This window comes from Somniosus microcephalus, chromosome 5, assembly GCF_052327205.1.
Source record: "Somniosus microcephalus isolate GS21.2 chromosome 5, FLI_Smic_1.0, whole genome shotgun sequence".
NCBI classification, from domain to species: Eukaryota; Metazoa; Chordata; class Chondrichthyes; order Squaliformes; family Somniosidae; genus Somniosus; species Somniosus microcephalus.
The window spans coordinates 297,899,040-297,920,766 of record NC_140991.1 but is presented as its reverse complement, the minus strand read 5'-3'; the positions used below and the strand labels follow the sequence as shown (position 1 = coordinate 297,920,766).

The 21,727-nt window shown below is 48.0% G+C and overlaps 1 protein-coding gene across 3 annotated transcripts in view; it reads right to left on the bottom strand.

The window, feature by feature from the left end:
- Positions 1-20,330, bottom strand: part of ripk1l (receptor (TNFRSF)-interacting serine-threonine kinase 1, like) — a 99,360-nt gene extending 79,030 nt beyond the window's left edge. For all 3 annotated transcript variants that reach the window (XM_085989208.1, XM_085989207.1, XM_085989209.1), the window contains exon 1: positions 20,196-20,330. The gene's annotated coding sequence lies outside the window, so the exon portion shown is untranslated. The remainder of the gene's footprint in view (positions 1-20,195) is intronic.
- Between the last annotated feature and the right edge of the window lie 1,397 nt (positions 20,331-21,727).

The window sequence follows — 21,727 nt, the reverse complement described above, 5'->3', positions numbered from 1 at the left end:
CCACGATTTTGAAGGAGTGTCAAACTGACGTCCCAATGTAGCTCATCGAATGAAGGCTGGCCAATATCGGACCTCCCCAGCCAGCAGCAAGGTAACTGCGATCATAGCTGGGGTGGCAGAGACCCAGATTATTTTTTGTCGGAGCTGGAGGAGCACTCCTGGCTCCTCTGGTCTCCACAAAGGTCCTTTCAAACTTAACTTGATGGACCTCATCAGCTCTGTTGTCCATGAAACTGTGCCAACCTAAATTGGCAATCAGTGTCCCAGGCCCCAATTTGCATATTAAAAGCGGCCGACCGCCCGAAAAGGCAGGCATCACCGGAGTTAACGGGGTAGTAAGGCTACCGACCCCATTGTGAGGCCGTTACCGCCAGGTACAAGTTAAAATCATCCCCGCCCAGGTTAAAAGCAACGGCAGCCCATAGTCCCTCCAGACAAACAGACCCAACTCTTCTTCCGCCGACAGGAGGTCTTGCTATATTAAGAAACCCTGTCATAAATTTTTCTCCTGGCCAGTGGGGACTTCTTCACTGGTATTATTTTGCCAGCACATTCCTATTATCAGTCGCACGTATTCAGAAATGGCAAAAGGATCACAAGGCCACAGAAAAAGGAGAAGAAAAAAGAAAATATGAGAAGTATGTTTCATTTTTAGTCAGAGTCTGCAGCGAGTAAGCATTGGTCGGCCTAAATAAGTTCCACCTCTGATTTTCCAACTCTTTCAGGAAATTTTCTTTTTAAACTCATTCACAGGATGACGCAGTTTCCTTAGACTACTCTTACTTGCTGTCCTTACATCAGCGCCCACAAACAGCAATGTGAAAATGACCAGATAATCTGTTTTTTTGTTGCGTTAGTTGAGGGATAACTATTGGCCAGGACCCCGGGGATAACTCCCCTGCTCTTCTTCAAAATAGTGCCATGGATATTTTACGTCCACCTGAGAGAGCAGACTGTTTAGCGGCACCTCTGACAGTGCAGCGCTCCCTCAGTACTGCACTGGGAGTGTCAGCCTAGCTTTATGTGCTCAAGTCCCTGGAGTGGGACTTGAACCCACAACCTTCTGACTCGGAGGCGAGTGTGCTACCCACTGAGCCACAGCTGACACTGAACGGACACACAACACTTTTTTTTTACTATACCCAAGTACTTACATATTACCATATATCCGTGTTATTTGTTTCACGCTATTATAGGGATATGGTAGCATAGTGGTTATGTTACTGGACTAGTAATCCAAAGGCCTAGACTAATGATCCGGAGACAGATTGTCTGGTCATTTTCACATTGCTGTTTGTGGGAGCTTGCTGTGCGCAAATTGGCTGCCGCGTTTCCCACATTACAACAGTGACTACACTCCAAAAGTACTTCATTGGTTGTAAAGCGCTTTGAGACGTCCGGTGGTCGTGAAAGGCGCTATAGAAATGCAAGTCTTTCTTTTAGAGAAACAGGGGCACGTAAAGAGATGCCACAATAGATAGAACTTATAATGAAAATAAAGAAAGGATAAAAACATTATTGTTCACAAATTAAGCCGCACCACTGAGGAATAGAAGTGCATGGGGGTAAGGCTCCGAGCTATAGAAAGTCACTAGATGCCAAGGACGGAAACAGCAGTGATACCAAAAATCAATGGGGAGCACAATGACTCTCTAGAAAGGAGCATGCAATCAGAGGAAAAGGAATTGCAAGGAGATGTGACACTGAAAACCAGAAGTGACGCAGTTTCCTTCGACTACTCTAACTTGCTGTCCTTCCATCCTGAACAACTGAACAGGATAACCGGCTTAAAATAAGGATTGGGGAGATAGTACAGGACAGGTAAAATGGGGTTCACCAGAAATTACTCAGGCCTTGGGGGCAAATGTGAATTATTTGTAAGGGACTATATTTAAATAGAGAGGGCCTGTGGAATTGGGCAGAACCTCTTCACGGCGATTGGAAATGAAACTTTGATGGAGTCAAGTCCACCCTGTTTCGAACGACACAAATTGTGGAGTTATATAGTCCGTCCTTTATTTTTTTAATTACATATATAGGGAATGAGCAACTGATTTATTTGCGCTAGCTAGTGTTAAAATAAAAGCTGTTTTTTTTTTCCTCTCAGGATCACCAGGTAAGAACGACAGGGCTGGTGTTCACTGAGTCAGCATTAGCCTGTACTGAGGAAGTTACAGAGCTAAGGACCGGGGAGGCCACGGATTAATTTAAACAAGAGGATGAAAAATTAAAACTTGAGGTGTTGGGGGACGGTGTGCCAATGTAGATCAGCGGGATAGGCGAGCAGTACTTTGGGCAGGATAGGATTGAGGTCGCAGTTTGCAGAGGGTAGAGGATGGGAGGCTGGTCAGGAGAGAACTGGAGTAATCGAGGTTGGAGCCGACATCAGCGGGTATGAGGGTTTCAGGGGCAGACGAGTTGAGGTGGGTGTACAAAGCAGGCAATGCTACAGATGTGGAAGTAGGCGGTCCTTGTGATTAAGGCGAGTAGTACTAATTGGATGGCCCTTTCAAAGAGCCGGCACAGGCACGATAGGCCGAATGGCCTCCTTCTGTACTGTATCACTCCATGATTCTATGAAGAGGAAATGGGTTCAGAAGCTCAGCTTGGAATTGAACAGCCTACTGTAAAGGGTACGCTAGCATAGTGGTTATGTTACTGGACTAGTAAGGATCCAGAGACGCGAGTTCAAATCCCAAATCAGACAGCTGGGGAATTTAAATTCAATTAATTACATTAATCTGGAATTAAAAACTAGTATCAGTAATGGTGAACATGAAAGTACCGGAACCCACCTGGTTCACTAATCCACTTACCCAGTCTGGCCTTTATGTGACTCCAGACCCACAGCAATGTGGTTGACTCTTAACTGCCCCTCTGCAGTTCAAGGCGGTGGCTCACCTTCTCAAGGGCAATAAATGAACGAATAAAAAAAACAGGCTGCTTCAGTCCGAGACAGGGATTCGGGATGGGGTGGCAAGGGTACGGAGCTTGTAGCGGGAGCTGAAGACGATGGCTTTTGTCTTTCTAATGTTTAGTTGGAGGAAGCTACAGCTCACAAGAGATGTCAGACAAACAGTTTGACAGTACAGAGGCAGTGTACAGGTTAGCGAAATGAGTTGGGCGTCATCAGCATAGATGTGGAAGCTGACCCCCATCTCTGTGGATAATGTCAGCAAGGGGCAGCATTTAGATGAGGAAGAGGAGGAGGCCAAGGATAGATCCTTGGGTACTCCAGAGGTACTAGTGTGGGGGGTGGGAAGAGCGGCCATGGCTCGAGACGTTCTGGCTACAATTGGGTATGTAATAGTGGAGCCAAACAAGGCCAGTCCCACTGAGCTGAACAGTGGAGGAGCTGTTGGAGGAGGATGGTATGGTCGAACATGTCAAAGGCTACAGAGGATGGGGAGCAATAATCCACCATGGTCACAATCACAGGGGATGAAATGTTTTACTTTGGTTAAGGTCGTTTCGGTGGTGTTTCAGGGATGGGAATTTGATTGGACAGATTCAAACACGAGCTGTGGGAGAGATAGGCACGGACTTGGGAGGCAACACATTCAAGGACTTTGGAGAAAAAAGGGAGGTTGCAGATGGGGCAGTAGTTTGCAAGAAGAGGGTTAAGGATGCATTTTTTGAGGGGGGGGGTGATGATGGAAATTTTGATGGGGGGATGGTGGAAGGAAGGGCAAACAGTTCCTAAAGAGGGGAAACCATTTACAATGTCAATTAGTTTGGGACCCAGGAAGAGAAGTTGGGTGGTTAAGAGTTTAATGGGAATACAAATAAGGGAGCAGAAGGTGGGTCTCACGAATAAAATGAGCTCAGAGAGGATAGGAGAGAAACTAGAGAAAGTCCTGGGTTCAGGGCTAGGGCAGGGGAGAGCCTGGGGGAGATTTGGCTTGATGGGCAAACAACCCTCCTTCATTATCGAGCTCCGTGGGACTGCCCACGCTAGGTCCTGCTCTTACCTATCCAATTAAAGCTGGAGCATCACTAGCAATGGCTTCTCTTCCTGCCCCCACACCGTTACCTCTGGAGTACCCAAGGATCTATCAAAGGGAAACAACAGAGGCAGCTGAACAGATGGTCTCAATCTTAGTAACAAAGCAGTCCATGAGCTCCTCACACTCGTTGAAGGTGAAGGTGAAGGTGAAGGTAGCAGAGGAGAGGGGTTTAAGATGTTTGGTAGTGAGATAGTCAAGTGCCTGATAGGACACAATTGTGGGTGCGTTGCTGGAGCTGCTGAGAATGTTACCCGGTGGAGGGCATCAGGCTTGGTAGAATAGCAGAGATGTGAAGATGGATGAATATTCTAGAGTTCTGTTTGATTATTTTTGGAATTAGAGAGGTTTGATACAGAACTTCGCTCAGAAATTAAATGGATAAAATGGAATTGACCAGGAGATTAAATAGATAAGATAGAATCAATAACAAGGTACATTGGCCCAGATATTCTGATCTCTACGGGTGGGTACGAGCTGTGTACACACCCGTAGGGACATCGGAAATGCCGGTTTCAGGCATGTACAGCGCATGCGCTGAAAACCGGCATTTCCGATCTGTCAAGAATAGTCTTGACAGATCCTCCGGCTGCCCTGGAGAAGGGCCTCTGCGGACGGATAGTTCCGCCTTTTGGAGACCCTCCGCCCGCAGAAAACCCTTACAATTCTTACGCCTGGTAAAAGCAGGTGTAAGGACTGCTTTTACCAGGATAAGAGTTGAAAAAAGTTTTTTTAAAAATTAAAAATTCACAGATCTATCATTTAAAAATACTTTTTAAAAAAAGGTAAGTTTATTTTTAGCCCCGATTTAACTTTATACATTTTTTTCAAAAATGTAAATTTTTGTTTAAAATATTTAATTTCTTCATTTTAAAAGGTAAGTGGTCAATTAATTAAAATTAGAACATTTTTTCCACAGGTTTATTATTTTTAAATACTTTAAAGTAAGGCAAGTGTATTTTTAGCCCTGATTTTTTATAAAATTATTTTTTTCAAAAATTTAAATTATTGTTTAAAATAGTTATTTAATGTTATTTATAGTTGATTTAAATAGTGTGATTTTTTTTTCAAATTTATTTTAAGGTTAAGTACTGTTTTGGGCGCCCGGAGTTTTCATGAGTTTGACAGTTCTTTCTGTCAAACTCATGAATGGACTTTTCCCTCCTCCGATTGGTTGCCCATGGCTCACGTGATCCCAGCGGACGCATCGCACTAACTACGCCGCTGGATCACGCAAGCACAGCGCGCCGGGAGCTGGACCGGGCCACAGACAGGAAATCCACGCAGGCCCAGGCCTCAACTGCCGGCGCGCTAGGTAAGTGTAGGTCGGGGGCTTGCACCCGCGGGAAGCCCCCAACACGAATTTCTGGGCCATTGTAATTTCAAGTCATTTTAAAAATGTGATTTTTTTTTTTTAATTATTTAAAGTTTACTATGTTTTTTCATTGATCTCCATTCATATACTGGACAGGTCTTCCTGTCAAGTGTATGAAGGGAGATTCCCTTCTTTGATTGGCTCCCCATGGCCCACGTGATCCCAGGGACACTGTGAGCCGCCTGCGCCCCTGGGATACGTGGGCCCTGCGCACTTGGAGTTGGAGACGCCCAGGAACGGAACGATACGCACCTCGGGAGCCCTCAGGTAAGTCCGTAGATGTTTTCCAGATCGGAGGCCTCCGCACGCAGGAAGCCTCCGATCGGAAAATACGGCCCATTGTACATGGCCTGTGGAAGTCAGCTTTGTGGATTGAATGGCCTTTATACATCGAGTATTTTCTTGCATTCTTAATCACAGGGGGATATTTTTTTTCTACCATTTCTGCTGATGTTCTCTCCTTTTCTATTTCTCTCCTAATGACAATGGTTCGTTGCTGGGTTACAGTACTACAGATGCTGATGATCCAAGCAGCCATTCTTCATGTGTGTGCCCAGACTGTGATTGTGAGCTGGCTGTTCACTGAGGGGAGGAGACAACATAGCTGTGCCTAATCCAGCCCCCACCCAGTGTCCATGCTCACGCACTTGCACCACAGAACGTGGATAGCAATCGGAAGTAGAGACACTGGCCAATTTCCTTTTCCCTAACCTAGGAGTGCTGAATTGTCACATCCCTACCACTGGCTGGCTGAGATCAGCTAACTTTGGTCTTTCCTGGTCTATACTGTGGGAGCCCTAATTCAGATTCATCTAAACCATAGCTACACAGTCTCCCTGTGGGACAGCATGGAGTGCTGATTTTGCGCCCGTCATGTTCCACAATATAATACAGATCTCATGTTATCCTCAATATACAGGAAACTCTCGTTTAAACGGCACCTAAATATCCGGAATTCTCTATTAACCGGCAAAATAAAACAACACCTCAATAACCGGAAATGTTGCCGAGTCCGAGTCTCCCGCGGTGGCCGAGTTAGTCAGTGGGGGTAGTTCTCCAAACTGCCACTACTCGGCTTCTTGGCGCTGTCGGAAGTCTGAACACCTCAATAACAGGAGTCTGACTCTCCCGCGCTGTATACAGTTGTTAACAGTAAAACAAAACTTATACAGTAAAATAATTAAAGAGTTATGGATTACCCTCAACTGGCAGTACTGTACTTAATCAAGCATCTTCCACCATCCATTTAACACAACATTCTGTAGGTGAGTACCCAATTACTGTATACTGCACATTTCTTGATTTTTAAATTTTTGTTTGTTAAAAATAGCCTCGGTAGATAACTCTCTCCGTCATCCAGAATTTTTAAAGAACCGGCACCATCCCAGTCCCGTCGGTGCCGGATACCAAAGAGTTTCCTGTAATGATCATCTGTAGAACATAAGAATTAGGAGCAGGAGTAGGCCAAACGGCCCCTTGAGCCTGCTCCGCCATTCAATAAGATCATGGTTGATCTTCAACCTCAACTCCACTTTCCCGCCCGATCTCCATATCCCTTGATTCCCCAAGAGTCCAAAAATCAATCTATCTATATAGTAATAACAACAGATCTTAATATACATGGGGCTGAGCATTGGAGTATCAATGCTGGGGGCCACACTGCCAAAGGCCACTCTGTTCCTGATCTGAACTGCACTGGGCTGAGCCGGAGGTATCTCCTCACAGTTAAGAAAAATAAATTAGATGGAGATGCTCCAGCTGGGTGCCCTGGTGTATTCCTAGTAGTTCGCCAAAGGGGAATTGGTATTAGGCTGTCCTAACCGCCCCCCTAAGAAGATGCGAGATTAAGCGAACATAACGGCCCAGAAATTCGGGTCCCAACGCGTGAGTACAGGGTACAGGGTACAGGGTACTCACGCGTAGGCCCAACGAAAGTGCCGGTTTCGTGCATGCACTGCGCATGCGCGGGAAACGGGCACTTCCGTTCCCCTGAAAGAAGGGGTTGAGAGGTGGAACGCGTGCGCCGGAGAGGCAGCGCATGCGCGTCGAACTTACGTTTTTTTTTTGCAGGTTTCTCCGGGAGGGCAAGTCTCCAGCAGTTACACTTTTAAAAAGCAGGCGCAAGGCCTGCTTTTAACAAGGTAAGTGGTGAATTAATTAAAATTAAAACATTTTTTCCACAGGTTTATTATTTTTAAATACTTTAAAGAAAGGTAAGTTCATTTTTAGCCCCGTTAGAAAATAAAATTATTTTTTTCAAAAATTTTAATTGTTTAAAATAGTTATTTCATGTAATTTATAGTTATTTTTAAAATGTGATGTTTTTTAAAATTTATTTGAAGTTTTAGTGATGTTTTGGGGCTTATAGTATTTATAGGTTTGACAGGTCCTGTCAAATTTATGAATGAAGCATTCCCTGCTTCCATTGTCTCTCCATGGTCCACGTGATCCCAGGGGACGCATCGAACTAACTGCGCCCCTGGGATACGCAAGCACTGCGCGCCGGCAGTTGGAGGAGGCCCAGGATCGGAATCCCACGCGGGCCCACAGCACAACGGCCGGCGCGCAAGGTAAGTGCAGGTCAGGGGCTTGCACCCGCGGGAAGCCTCTGACCCGAATTTCTGGGCCAACACGTGGAGACAAAGTTAAGGATATATTTTTTAAAAAGCCAAGAAACAGGGCAAAAAAAGGTAAGAAGTTAAAACTTATTTAAAGCTGAAACAAAGTTGACTCCTTGCTTTGAAGCACTATCTTTCAAAAACTTGGAGGAGGCCCAGTGAGGGAAATGGAACCAGAGTGTGGAGAAATGAGGTCGGATGGTGGAAAATCACGAGCAGGAGAAATAATGCAGAACAGAAGCTTCACTGCCATCTCTGTAGCTTTGAACTCAAGTAGAATGAACGCTATTTTTGGGCTACACTCAAAACCTGCACAAATCACGTTCATCTCCCTTGTGTCTCAGTGCCAAACCAACCTCCCTTCATTCCCTGCAGAATCAGGAGCTCGCTGTTGGATTTTTGAATCTTCAGTTTTCAGCCTTGACTTTACTGGGTGGCTATCAATTCTATAAATTAACGGAGAGTTTAATGGCCTGATCCACAATACAGTGTTAAATTGGGTATTATTTATAACAATATTTTAAAAGAGATTTATTTCATTTAGGATTTTGATTTTTCTTGAAAACTTTGCAAGCAATTTTAAGCAAACCTGCAGGACATTTGACTTGAATCAATATTCAGTTGAACACTGTGTATAATATTTAATGTAACAACAGTTTCGTTTTTCGGTTGCCACTCATAGTTTTTTGCTCCCACACTCGGTCTCAGTTCTGCCTTTTTCAACAATTATTTGACTCTCCAGAAATGTTCAATCTCTATTATTTTGCCCTCAGAATCCATGCCTCATTCATACTCCAGATGGCAGCACATTTTGACTCCGACTAGTTTTTACAATGCACATCCGGAGCTTTACATTCTGGCTGCTGCTGCCAGATTCAAGTGCCCACCACAGCTGAAGTTTCCAGGATTCAAGTCCAAGCAGAACCTTGAGAGAGTAAAGCAGATGTTGCTGTTTGGATAACTGGCTAGATTGCAGGAAGCAGAGTGCACTTTTCAATAGAATAATTAATTCACAGCAAACTCTCCCTGTTTTACAGCAACAAGAAACTTCGGCTAAATCAAGTAGGACTCTTTGATATCTTTTTAAAATGGTGAATCAAGAAGCAATCCTGAACTAATTCATCATTAGTTTAGTTCTCCATTTTGAAAGAGCCACAATTATGCTCTCCTCACCCAGAATTAGTACCTTCCGTGTCACTCACTGCATTAGATCGTTTGAATAATTCCACAGCAGTTTTCTTCCTTCTTCCCACCCAAATTGACACAGCCACTGGTCCAATCAAAACAACTTCTTTGGTAATTGTCATTTCCTTCCCGAAAGCCACATTTCCTCTTTCCCAGTTTATTTTTCAGTCACTTTCATACATTTTGACCCTGAAATTAGGCCATGGGATACTAACGTATGAACATTTTAATACATTTGTCTGATATTCCTCTCTCTCCTGTTATCTTAGCGGAGACATTAACCCATTTAATATTTAACACCTCCACTAAAATAGCAGAAATGAATTTCAGACGAATGCATTATGTAAACTGTATCCGACGGCATAATTTCAGGGCCTGGACACCTCCCTAAATTAAATCTCTCTACCCTCTCATTTAAGCTTTGCCTTTGATATCGCAATTAAAACAATCAATCTTCTCATTCCATACACAAGCGATAAAAGGCAATATTTTGCTCCGCATGTTTTTTGTATATTATGTATAAACAATTTGTGGATATTGTATTGATGTTACCAAATGGTCATTTTATTGGGTTTTTAAAATCTCCTGATATCTTACTGCCTCACATTTTCCACTCGTTCTATCCTTATCTCTGGCTCCAATTGCTTGTTTAATGTTTCCTCTCTTTCTAATTTATATTGTTCTAGTTCAGGCTTATTAATAAATACTTTTTTCTTGCGCTCAACACAAAAAAAATTAGCATCCATGGACACTGCCTACAAACCAAAGTTATCTGTAAAGTTTCTGGGATAGCAGTTCAAACAATGAATCTTTATACCATGGGACATAGTAGGAGATAGCATCATAGAGAGTTACGGCCCAGAAGGAGGCCATTCGACCCATTGTGTCCGTGCTGACCGAAAAAGAGCTATCCAGCCTAATCCCACTTTCCAGCTCTTGGTCCGTAGCCTTGTAGGTTACAGCACTTACATAGAAACATAGAAGATAGGAGTAGGCCATTCGGCCCCTCGAGCCTGTTCCGTCATTTAATGAGATCATGGCTGATCATCCAAATTCAGTACCCTGTCCCTGCTTTCGCCCCATACCCCTTGATCCCTTTAGCCTTAAGAAATATATCTAAACGCCTTCTTGAATATATTTAATAAGTTGGCCTCAACTGCCTTCTGTGGTAGAGAATTCCACAGGTTCACCACTCTCTGGGTGAAGAAATTCCTCCTCATCTCAGTCCTAAATGGCTTACCCCTTATCCTTAGACTGTGACCCCTGGTTCTGGACTCCCCCGCCATCGGGAACATCCTTCCTGCATCTAGTCTGTCTAGTCCTGTTAGAATTTTATAAGTTTCAATGAGATCCCCTCTCATTCTTCTAAACTCCAGCGAGTATAAGCCTAATCGACTCAATCTCTCTCCATACGTCATTCTTGCCATCCCAGGTATCAGCCTGGTGAATCTTCGCTGCGCTCCCTCCATGGCAAGAACATCCTTCCTCAGATAAGGCGACCAAAACTGCACACAATACTCAAGGTGTGGTCTCACCAAGGCCCTGTACAACTGCAGCAAGACATCCTTGCTCCTGTACTCGAATCCTCTCGCTATGAAGGCCAACATACCATTTGCCTTCTTAACCGTCTACTGCACCTGCATGCTTACCTTCAGCGACTGGTGCACAAGGACACCCAGGTCTCGTTGCACTTCCCCTTTTCCCAATCTATTGCCATTCAGATAATAATCTGCCTTCCTGTTTTTGCCACCAAAGTGGATAACCTAGCATTTATCCACATTATACTGCATCTGCCATGCATCTGCCCAATCGCCCAAACTGTCCAAATCATCCTGGAGTTTCTCAGCATCCTCCTCACAGCACACACGCCCACCCAGCTTTGTGTCGTCTGCAAACTTGGAGATATTACATCTAATTCCCTCGTCTAGATCATTACTTCAACTGCATATCCAAGTACCTTTTAAATGTGACGAGCGTTTCTGCCTCTACCACCCTTTCAGACAGTGAGTTTCAGACCCTCACCAGCCCCTGGGTGAAAAAACGTTCTCCACAACTCCCCTCTAATCCTTCTTCCCATTATTTAAATGTGTGCCCCCTGGTTATTGACCTCTCTGCTAAGGGAAATAGGTCCTTCCTATCCACTCTATCTAAGCTCTCAATTTTATACACCTCAATCAAGTCTCCCCTCAGCCTCATCTGTTCCAAAGAAAACAACCACAGCCTATCCAATCTTTCCTCATAGCCAAAATTCTCCAGTCCTGACAACATCCTCTGTATCCTCTCTAGTGCAATCACATCTTTCCTGTAAGACATGCACTCCAAGGTCCCTCTGTTCCTCTACACCTCTCAGTTTGCCCTCCCCAAATGCATTAGCTCACACTTCTCCAGATTGAATTCCAGTTGGCTCTGGTCTGCCCACCTGACCGGTCCGTCGCTATCTACCACACACACACACACACAAAGCAAGGGACCAAGTACTGAGCCCTGCAGAACCCCACTGGAAACAGCCTTCTGTCGCAAAACACCCAGCAACCATTACCCTTTGCTTCCTGCCACTGAGGCCATTTTTGATTCAACTTGACACTTTTCCTTGAATCCTTTTACATTTCTGGCCAGTCTGCCATGTGGGACCTTGTCAAAAGCCTTGCTAAAATCCATGAAGATTGCATCAAGCGCATTACCCTCATCAACCCTCCTTGTTACCTCCTCAAAAAATTCAATCAAGTTAGTCAGACACGACCTTCCATTAACAAATCCATGCTGACTGTCCTTCATTAATCCGTGCCTTTCTAAATGATGATTAATACTGTCCCTCAGAATTCTATCCAACAATTTGCCCACCACCGAGGTTAGGCTGACTGGCCTGTAATTACTCGGTCTATCCCTTTCTCCCTTTTTGAACAATGGTACGTTAGCAGTCCTCCAGCACCACACCTGTAGCCAGAGAGGATTGAAAAATGATGGTCAGAGCCTCCGCTATTTCCTCCCTTGCTTCTCTTAACAGCCTGTGATACATTTCATCCGGGCCTGGCGATTTATCTACTTTCAAAGATGCTAATCCCCTTAATACTTCCTCTCTCACTATGCTTATCTGATCTAATATTTCACACTCCTCCTCTTTAACTACAGTGTCTGCACCATCCGTCTCTTTTGTGAAGACATATGCAAAGTATTCATTAAGAACCATACCCACGTCTCCCGCCTCCACAGACAAGCTTCCTTTTTGGTCTCTAATAGGCCCTACTCTTTCCTTAGTTATCCTTTTGCTCTTTATGTATTTATAAAACATCTTTGGGTTTTCCTTGATTTCCCAATTTCCTTTTTAATTTCTCCCCTGCACTTTCTATACTCCTCTAGGTTTTCTGCAGTATTTAGCTCTCGGGATCAATCTCTCGGTACTGATCTCTCTGAACCAGCAGAGATAAAACATCACTGACAGTCTATGTGTCTTAGGTTAAAGTACTAATTTTTGATATGCAAGAAGAAAAAAATGGAGAAGTCAAAGTATAGATCAACAGATGACAGTAACAATATACTTAACTTTCATCAGTACATTAAATGGTTTTCTGAAATCAAGCTATCAAATTATTTCAAGACACTGAAAACCTTTTCTTCATCAGCAAGATAGAAACCATCCGTTCAACTGCCTCCGCTGCCTTTCCTTATCCACCAAACCAAAGCACCCCAGTCCGCCTCCAACCCTAGCCCTGAATGCCACTCTAGTTTCTCCCCCATCTTCCCCGATGTTCTCTCCAAGCCAATCTTATCGATAACATATACCTCCTGCTGTCTTGATTCCACTCCCATTAACATAACAGAAGAAATAGGAGCAGGAGTAGGCCATTCAGCCCCTCGAGCCTGCTCCGCCATTCAATGAGATCATGGCTGATCTGATCTTGGCCTCAACTCCACTTTCCCGCCCGCTCCCCATAACCCTCGACTCCCCTGAAGCTCAAATATCTGTCTATCTCCGCCTTGAATGTATTCAATGACCCAGCCTCCACAGTCCTCTGGGGTAGAGAATTCCAAAGATTCACAACCCTCAGAGAAGAAATTCCTCCTCATCTCTGTTTTAAATGGCTGCCCCCTTATTCTGAGACTATGCCCCCTAGTTCTAGATTCCCCCATGAGGGGCAACATCCTCCCTGCATCGACCCTGTCCAACCCCCTCAGAATCTTATATGTTTCAATAAGATCACCTCTCATTCTTCTAAACTCCAATGAGTATAGGCCCAACCTGCTCAACCTTTCTTCATAAGACAACCCCATCACCTCAGAAATCAACCTCGTGAACCTTCTCTGAACTGCCTCCAATGCAAGTATATCCCTCCTTAAATAAGGAGACCAAAACTGTACGCAGTATTCCAGGTGTGGTCCCACCAAAGCCCTATACAGCTGTAGCAAGACTTCCCTACTTTTATACTCCATCCCCCTTGCAATAAGGGCCAACATTCCATTTGCCTTCCTAATTACTTGCTGTACCTGCATGCTAACTTTGTGTGTTTCATGTACGAAGTCCCCCAGATCCCTCTGTACCGCAGCATTCTGTAGTTGCTCTCTCTCCATTTAAATAATCATTTGCTTTTTTATTCTTCCTACCAAAGTGCATAACCTCACATTTTTCCACATTATTTTGCATCTGCCAAATTTTTGTCTACTCACTTAACCTATCTACATCCCTTTGCAGACTCTGTGTCCTCCTCACAACTTGCTTTCCCACCTAGCTTTGTATCAGCAGCAAATTTGGCTACAGTACACTCGGTCCCTTCAACCAAGTCATTAATATAGATTGTAAATAGTTGAGGCCCTAGCATTGATCCCTGTGGCACCCCACTAGTTATAGTTTGCCAACCTGAAAATGACCCATTTATCCCGAAACTCTGTTTTCTGTTAGTTAGCCAATTCTCTATCCATGCTAATATATTACCCCCAACCCTGTGAGCTAATGGCCCAGTAATTCCGGGCACAACGCGTGAGTAAGGACGGGGTACTCACGTGTGTGCCCGGAGGAATTGCCGGTTTTCAGCATGCACAGCGCATGCGCTGAAAACCGGCATTTCCTGCCCTCTGACCCAAGGGGTTAAGAGGCTGAACGCGTGCGCGGTATCGGGCAGCGCGTGCGACTTGGATTTCCTCTATTTTTAGAGAGTTGCGCGTGTGTAAAGGCCTCCGGTATTTACGCATTGAAAAAGCACACGTAAGTACTTTGTTTTACAGGTAAGTGGTCTATTATACAATTGAGAATTTTTTTTCCACAGGTTTGTTACTTTTAAAGAATTTACAGTAAGGTAAGTTTAGTTTCAGCCCCGATTTTTTATTAAAATTTTTTTTTCAAATTTTAAAATTATTGTTTAAAATAGTTTTTCAGAGTTCTTTATGGTTCATTTAAGTAGTGCAATGTTTTTTTTAATTTTCTTTCAGGTTTAAGTAGTGTTTTGGGGCCAGGAGTTTTCATGAGTTTGACAGCTCTTACTGTCAAACTCATGAATGAACTTTTGCAACCTCCCATTGGTTGCCCTGTGCTCACGTGATCCCAGCCGGCTCATCGCACTAAGCACGCCACTGGGTCACGCACGCACAGCGCGGCAGGACCTCAAGCGGGCCAGTGAGAGGAAATGCAATGCGGGCCAGAATTAAAATGTCAGCGCGCCGGGTAAGTGAACATCGGGGGCTTGCACGCGCGGCAAGCTCCCGATCCTAATTTCAGGGCCCTTATCTTGTGCAGTAACCTTTTATGTGGCACCTTATCGAATGCCTTCTGGAAATCCAAATACACCACATCTACTGGTTCCCCCTTATCCACCCTGCTCGTTACATCCTTAAATGCCTGACCACCCAGTTTTCCGTCCTGTTTCAGGCTCAACCAGACTTTTCGCAACCTCTGCATTTTATTGGACTCCCATCACGAGGACCGTTTATTTCCACCTGAGTAACATTGCCCGCCTTTGCCCCTACCTCAGTCCATCTGCTGCTGCAACCCTCACCCATGCATATGTCACCTCAAGACCAACTACTCTCCTGACCAGCTTTCCATCCTCCATAAAGTGCAGCTTATCCAAACCTCTGCTATTCACCTCCCATCACACACCATCATCCGTCCTTGCTGACATACTGACTCCAGGATCCCCAATACCTACAATTTAAAATAGTCTCTCTCTTATTTAAATCCAAACAAATCTAGATGTGATGGAAAATGAGCCTGAATCTGTTGGAGGAACACAGGAACAGGAGTAGGCCATTCAGCCCCTCGAGCCTGCTCCGCCATTCAATGAGATCATGGCTGATCTTCTGCCTCAACTCCATTCACCCGCCCTATCGCCATATCACTAACAAAAATCTATCCATCACAATTTTGACATTTTCAATTGACCCCTAGCCTCAACAGCTTTTTGTTTGGGGGGGCGGAGGGGGGGGGAGAGAGTTCCAGATTTCCACTACCCTTTGTGTGAAGAAGCGCTTCCTGCCATCACCCTTGAACGGCCGAGCTCGAATTTTAAGGTTATGCCCCCTTGTTCTGGACTCCCCCCACCAGAGGAAATAGTTTTTATCTACCCTATCAAATCCTTTAATCATTTTAAACACCTCAATTAGATCACCCCTGAATCTTCTATACTCAAGGGAATACAAGCCGAGTCTATGTAACCTGTCCTCATAATGTAACCCTTTTAGCCCTGGCATCATTCTGGTGAATCTGCGCTGCTCCCCCCTCCAAGGCCAATATATCCTTCCTGAGGTTCGGTGCCCAGAACTGAGTGCAGTGCTCCAGACGCAGTCTAACCAGAGCTTTATACAACTGCAACATAACTTCCACCTTTTGTAGGCCAGCCCCATGAGATAAAGCTTAACATTCAAAATCTTCAAAAATCCAGGCCGACACTCCAGTGCAGTGCTGAGGGAGTGCGGCACTGTTGGACGTGCTGTATTTCGGATGTGACATTAAACCGAGGCCCTGTCTGCTCTCTAAAGGTGGAGGTAAAAGATCCAATGCCACTATTTCGAAGAAGAGCAGGGGAGTTATCCCCAGAGTCCTACCAATATTTATCCCTCAAATCAACATTGCAAAAACAGATGATCTGGTCATTATCACATTGCTGCTTGTGGGAGCTTGCTGTGCGCAAATTAGCTGCCGCGCTTCCTACATTACAACAGTGACTACACTTCAAAAATTACTTCATTGGCTGTAAAGCGCTTTGGGACGTCCTGTTGCCCAGGCCCTAAGCTCTGGAATTCCCTCCCTAAACCTTTCCTCCTTTAAGATGCTCCTTAAAACCTACCTCTTTCTCCTTACGTGGCTCGGTGTCAACATTTTTGTTTGATAATACTCCTGTGATGCACCTTGGGACGTTTTACTACGTTAAAGGCGCTATATAAATACACAAGTTGTTGTTGAGGTCGTGAAAGGCGCTATATAAATGCAAGTTCTTTCTTTCATTCATTCCATTAGCTTTTTGAATTATCCGTTGTACTTGTCCACGAGCTTTTAGTGATTTTTGTACTTGGGGCCCCTAAATCTCTCCGCTCCACCAGTTTCTAGCTTCTCGCCATTTAGAAAATACTCCGATCAATCATTCTTAGGTCCAAAGTGAATGCCCTCACACATTGAACGTCATCCAAAAGACGGCACCTCTGACAGTGCAGCGCTCCCTCAGCACTGCACTGGGGGTGTCAGCCTAGATTATGTGCTCAAGTCTCTAGGGTGGGACTAAAACCCACAACCTTCCAGCTCAGAGCCAAGGCTGGCACCTAAAAGTAATGATTTTATTGTGAAGCTATTGAACATTTGAATATTATTAATATAGACAGAGGGCTAACACCACATATTTTGACTCTCAGGAAACTTAAGAGGCAACACATTGAGCAATGCCGACCGAACACCTAACAAAAACAAGTGTCAAAACTTCAAACATTTACTTCCTGGGGTCCAGTTGAGGCGATTCAGCTCACATGAAAACAAAACTGCTCCCACTGCTGGTTAACCGAACAAGTCAGGCTTTTATATCTCGTGTAGGCCTGGCCTTCCAAAACAAAATAAAAACTCCTGTTGAAATTGCTCAGCTTTTGCCGGTTAGCCGGAGTTTGATTCAAGGCGCTATGAGTGTGAGTGAGTGAGTGAGTGGGAGGGTGAGTGAGTGGGAGGGTGAGTGAGTGGGAGGGTGAGTGAGTGGGAGGGTGAGTGAGTGAGTGAGTGGGAGGGTGAGTGAGTGGGAGGGTGAGTGAGTGAGTGAGTGGGAGGGTGAGTGAGTGGGAGGGTGAGTGAGTGAGTGAGGTGAGTGAGTGAGGTGAGTGAGTGGGAGGGTGAGTGGGTGGGGGTGAGTGGGTGGGGGTGAGTGGGTGGGGGTGGGGGTGAGTGGGTGGGGGTGGGGGTGAGTGGGTGGGGGTGAGTGGGTGGGGGTGAGTGGGTGGGGGTGAGTGGGTGGGGGTGAGTGGGTGGGGGTGAGTGGGTGGGGGTGGGGGTGAGTGGGTGGGGGTGGGGGTGAGTGGGTGGGGGTGAGTGGGTGGGGGTGGGGGTGAGTGGGTGGGGGTGGGGGTGAGTGGGTGGGGGTGGGGGTGAGTGGGTGGGGGTGGGGGTGAGTGGGTGGGGGTGGGGGTGGGGGGGTGAGTGGGTGGGGGTGGGGGGGTGAGTGGGTGGGGGTGGGGGGGTGAGTGGGTGGGGGTGGGGGGGTGAGTGGGTGGGGGTGGGGGGGTGAGTGGGTGGGGGTGGGGGGGTGAGTGGGTGGGGGTGGGGGTGAGTGAGTGGGTGGGGGTGGGGGTGAGTGAGTGGGTGGGGGTGGGGGTGGGGGTGAGTGGGTGGGGGTGAGTGGGTGGGGGTGAGTGGGTGGGGGTGAGTGGGTGAGGGTGGGGGTGAGTGGGTGGGGGTGGGGGTGGGTGAGTGGGTGGGGGTGAGTGGGTGGGGGTGAGTGGGTGAGGGTGGGGGTGAGTGGGTGGGGGTGGGGGTGAGTGGGTGGGGGTGAGTGGGTGGGGGTGAGTGGGTGGGGGTGAGTGGGTGGGGGTGAGTGGGTGGGGGGGGTGAGTGGGTGGGGGTGAGTGGGTGGGGGTGAGTGGGGTAGGGGTGGGGTGAGTGGTGGGGGTGAGTGGGTGGGGGTGAGTGGGTGGGGGTGGGGTGTGAGTGGGTGGGGGTGGGGGTGAGTGTGTGGGGATGGGGGTGAGTGGGTGGGTGTGAGTGGGCGGGGGTGAGTGGGCGGGGGTGGGGTTGAGTGGGCGGGGGTGGGGGTGAGTGGGCGGGGTGAGTGGGCGGGGTGGGTGGGCGGGGTGGGGGGTGAGTGGGGGTGGGGGTGAGTGGGTGGGGGTGGGGGTGAGTGGGTGGGAGTGGGGGTGAGTGGGTGGGGTGGGGGTGAGTGGGTGGGGGTGAGTGAGTGGTGGGGGTGAGTGGGGTGGGGGTGAGTGGGTGGGGGTGGGGGTGAGTGGGTGGGGGTGGGGGTGAGTGGGTGGGGGTGGGGGTGAGTGGGTGGGGGTGGGGTGAGTGGGTGGGGGGTGGGGGTGAGTGGGTGGGGGTGAGTGGGTGGGGGGTGAGTGGGTGGGGTGAGGGTGAGGGTGAGTGGGTGTGGGTGAGGGTGAGTGGGTGGGGTGAGGGTGAGGGGTGGGGGAGGGTGAGTGGGTGGGGGTGAGGTGAGTGGGTGGGGGTGAGGGTGAGTGGGTGGGGGTGAGGGTGAGTGGGTGGGGGTGAGGGTGAGTGGGTGGGGTGAGGGTGAGTGGGTGGGGGTGAGGGTGAGTGGGTGGGGGTGAGGGTGAGTGGGTGGGGGTGAGGGTGAGTGGGTGGGGGTGAGGGTGAGTGGGTGGGGGTGAGGGTGAGTGGGTGGGGGTGGGGTTGAGTGGGTGGGGGTGAGGGTGAGTGGGTGGGGGTGGGGTGAGTGGGTGGGGGTGAGGGTGAGTGGGTGGGGGTGAGGGTGAGTGGGTGGGGGTGAGGGTGAGTGGGTGGGGGTGAGGGTGAGTGGGTGGGGGGTGAGGGTGAGTGGGTGGGGGTGAGTGGGTGGGGGTGAGGGGTGAGTGGGGGTGAGTGGGAGTGGGGTGGGGGGTGGGGGTGAGTGGGTGGGGGTGAGTGGGTGGGGTGGGTGGGGTTGAGGGTGAGTGGGTGGGGGTGAGGGTGGGTGGGGGTGGGGGTGAGTGGGTGGGGGTGAGTGGGAGTGGGAGTTTGATGTGGCGTGAGTGGGAGTGGGTGAGTGAGTGAGTGGGAGCGAGTGGGTGCGAGTGGGCAAGGGAGCGGGAGCGGGTGGGGAGTGATGAGTGGGAGTGGGTGAGAGTGAGTGGGTGGGAGTGAGTGGGTGAGAGTGAGTGAGTGTGAGTGGGTGAGAGGGAGTGAGTGAGTGAGTGGGTGAGAGTGAGTGGGTGAGAGGGAGTGAGTGGGAGTGAGTGAGTGTGAGTAGGTGAGAGGGAGTGAGTGGGAGTGAGTGAGTGTGAGTAGGTGAGAGGGAGTGAGAGTGAGTGAGTGGGTGAGAGTGAGTGGGTGAGAGGGATGTGAGTGGGAGTGAGTGAGTGTGAGTAGGTGAGAGGGAGTGAGAGGAGTGAGTGGGTGAGAGGGAGTGAGAGTGAGTGTGAGTAGGTGAGAGGATGGAGGAGAGTGGGTGCGAGGGCTTGGGAGTAGTGGCGTTCGCGATTCGAGTGACGTGGAGTGAGTGAGTGTGAGTAGGTGAGAGGGAGTGAGAGTGAGTGAGTGAGAGTGAGTGTCTGCCGCGATCCCAAGACCCAATCCCATTACAATAAAGCAGAAGCAGCCAAGTGGTTTCTCTTCTAACTTCCTCGGGTCGCCATTTCGACACCGGAAGATAAATCAACGCCTGAAATCCCAGGCGCCGGACACACCAGGAGAGCAGGGCAGACAGCAGGCAATCGCCAAAAGACCTAAAGTATCTTTTTTAATCAGAACAATAACTGCCCCGAATTGGAAGAAAGCCCATTGAACCTCCCAGGTTCGAGCCCTCACTGAGACCTCCTCTCTCTCATCCCCCCCCCACTGAAAGCAGACTGTGGGAGCCGGGTGGATTGCTCCCCCCTCTCTCCCCAGGTGTCCCACCTTACCTGCCTGGGCTGGGCTGGGCCGGGCCGGACAGTTACATGATGATTGTAGCCGATCACTTTTTTCCCCCAACTCCGACTCCCTTCCGTGTCGGCCCCGTCAAACTGCAGAACTGCCTTTGGGCCCCGCCCATTTGGGAAATCCCCTGTTCCTGCAACAACCCCCAACAAACAACCCTTCTGTTTCTGCTGCTCTTCTGTCTAGTTGCCCTTAATATGGTGGGGTTGATTTTTGGTAATATGTGTATTTTCTGATGATAATTTTAATGTTGGAAGCATAAATATAATGCACGTTTAAAAGTAATTTTAGGCGCATCTCTCGCTCATTTTGGAGATGTCTGAGTGGTGGAAACAGGTCTCTCGGTTCAGGAAATGCTCTAAAGCCGCTCTTGCCCCTTCAAGTTCACAGTTCCAGTAAAAGTAGATTGTGATCAGTCCTGTCTTAACGGGCGATGACGTTGTTGAACCACCCATCCCTTTTTTGTACCATGGTTTTCTAGGTGCACACTTTAAACAACTTATAGTGCTTTATAGTACTGGTTGCTGTCCGGAAAGTCATTTGAGGTCTCGCTGCAAGGTTCACCATCAGAGAGACTTTTGCATGAAATAAAGCTCTGACTCATTTCTGTCTCTGCAATCATCGCATTACATTGACATCCGGTAATGGAGGTTATGTGGCCCTGAATTTCTTTTGGGGCCTGAGGCGTGTGACGCAAAGTGCACTTTTGCTGTACGTGCGTGGTGTTTGTTTTCTCGCTCTCCTGTGACTCTGATCCAGTGAAGCAGCAGCCAGCTGTGGGACCACTTCCATACTACTGTCAACAAGGGCAGACGTCGACGACGAAGTCCAACACTGCCCTCAGTGTGCCAGTGCAGCCTTCGGTTGCCTGAGGAAGAGAGTGTGTTTGAGACAGGACCTCAAACCCAGCACTAAGCTCATGGTCTACAGGGCAGCAGTGATACCCGCCCTGCTGTATGCCTCAGAGACATGGACCATGTACAGCAGGCACCTCAAGCACTGGAGAGGTACCACCAACGCTGCCTCCGCAAGATCCTGCAAATCCATTGGAAGGATAGGCGCACCAACGTCGGTGTTCTTGCTCAGGCCAACATCCCCAACATCGAAGCTCTGACCACGCTCAATCAGCTCCGATGGACGGGTCACATGCCCGATACGAGACTCCAAAACAAGCGCTCTACTCGGAGCTCCGGCACGCAAGAAAGCCCCAGGTGTGCAGAGGAAACGCTTCAAGGACACCCTCAAAGCTCCTTGAAAAAGTGCAACATCCCCACCGACACCTGGGAATCCCTGGCCCAAGACCGCACAAAGTGGAGGAGAAGCATCCGGGAAGGCGCCGAACACCTCGAGTCTCTTCACCGGGAGCAAGCGGAAGCCAAGCGCAAGGAGCGCACGTCAACCCAAGCACCCCACCCACCCGCCCTTTCAACCACCGTCTGCCCCACCGTGACAGAGACTGTAGGTCCCGCATTGGACTCATCAGCCACCTGCGAGCTCATTTTTAATGTGGAAGCAA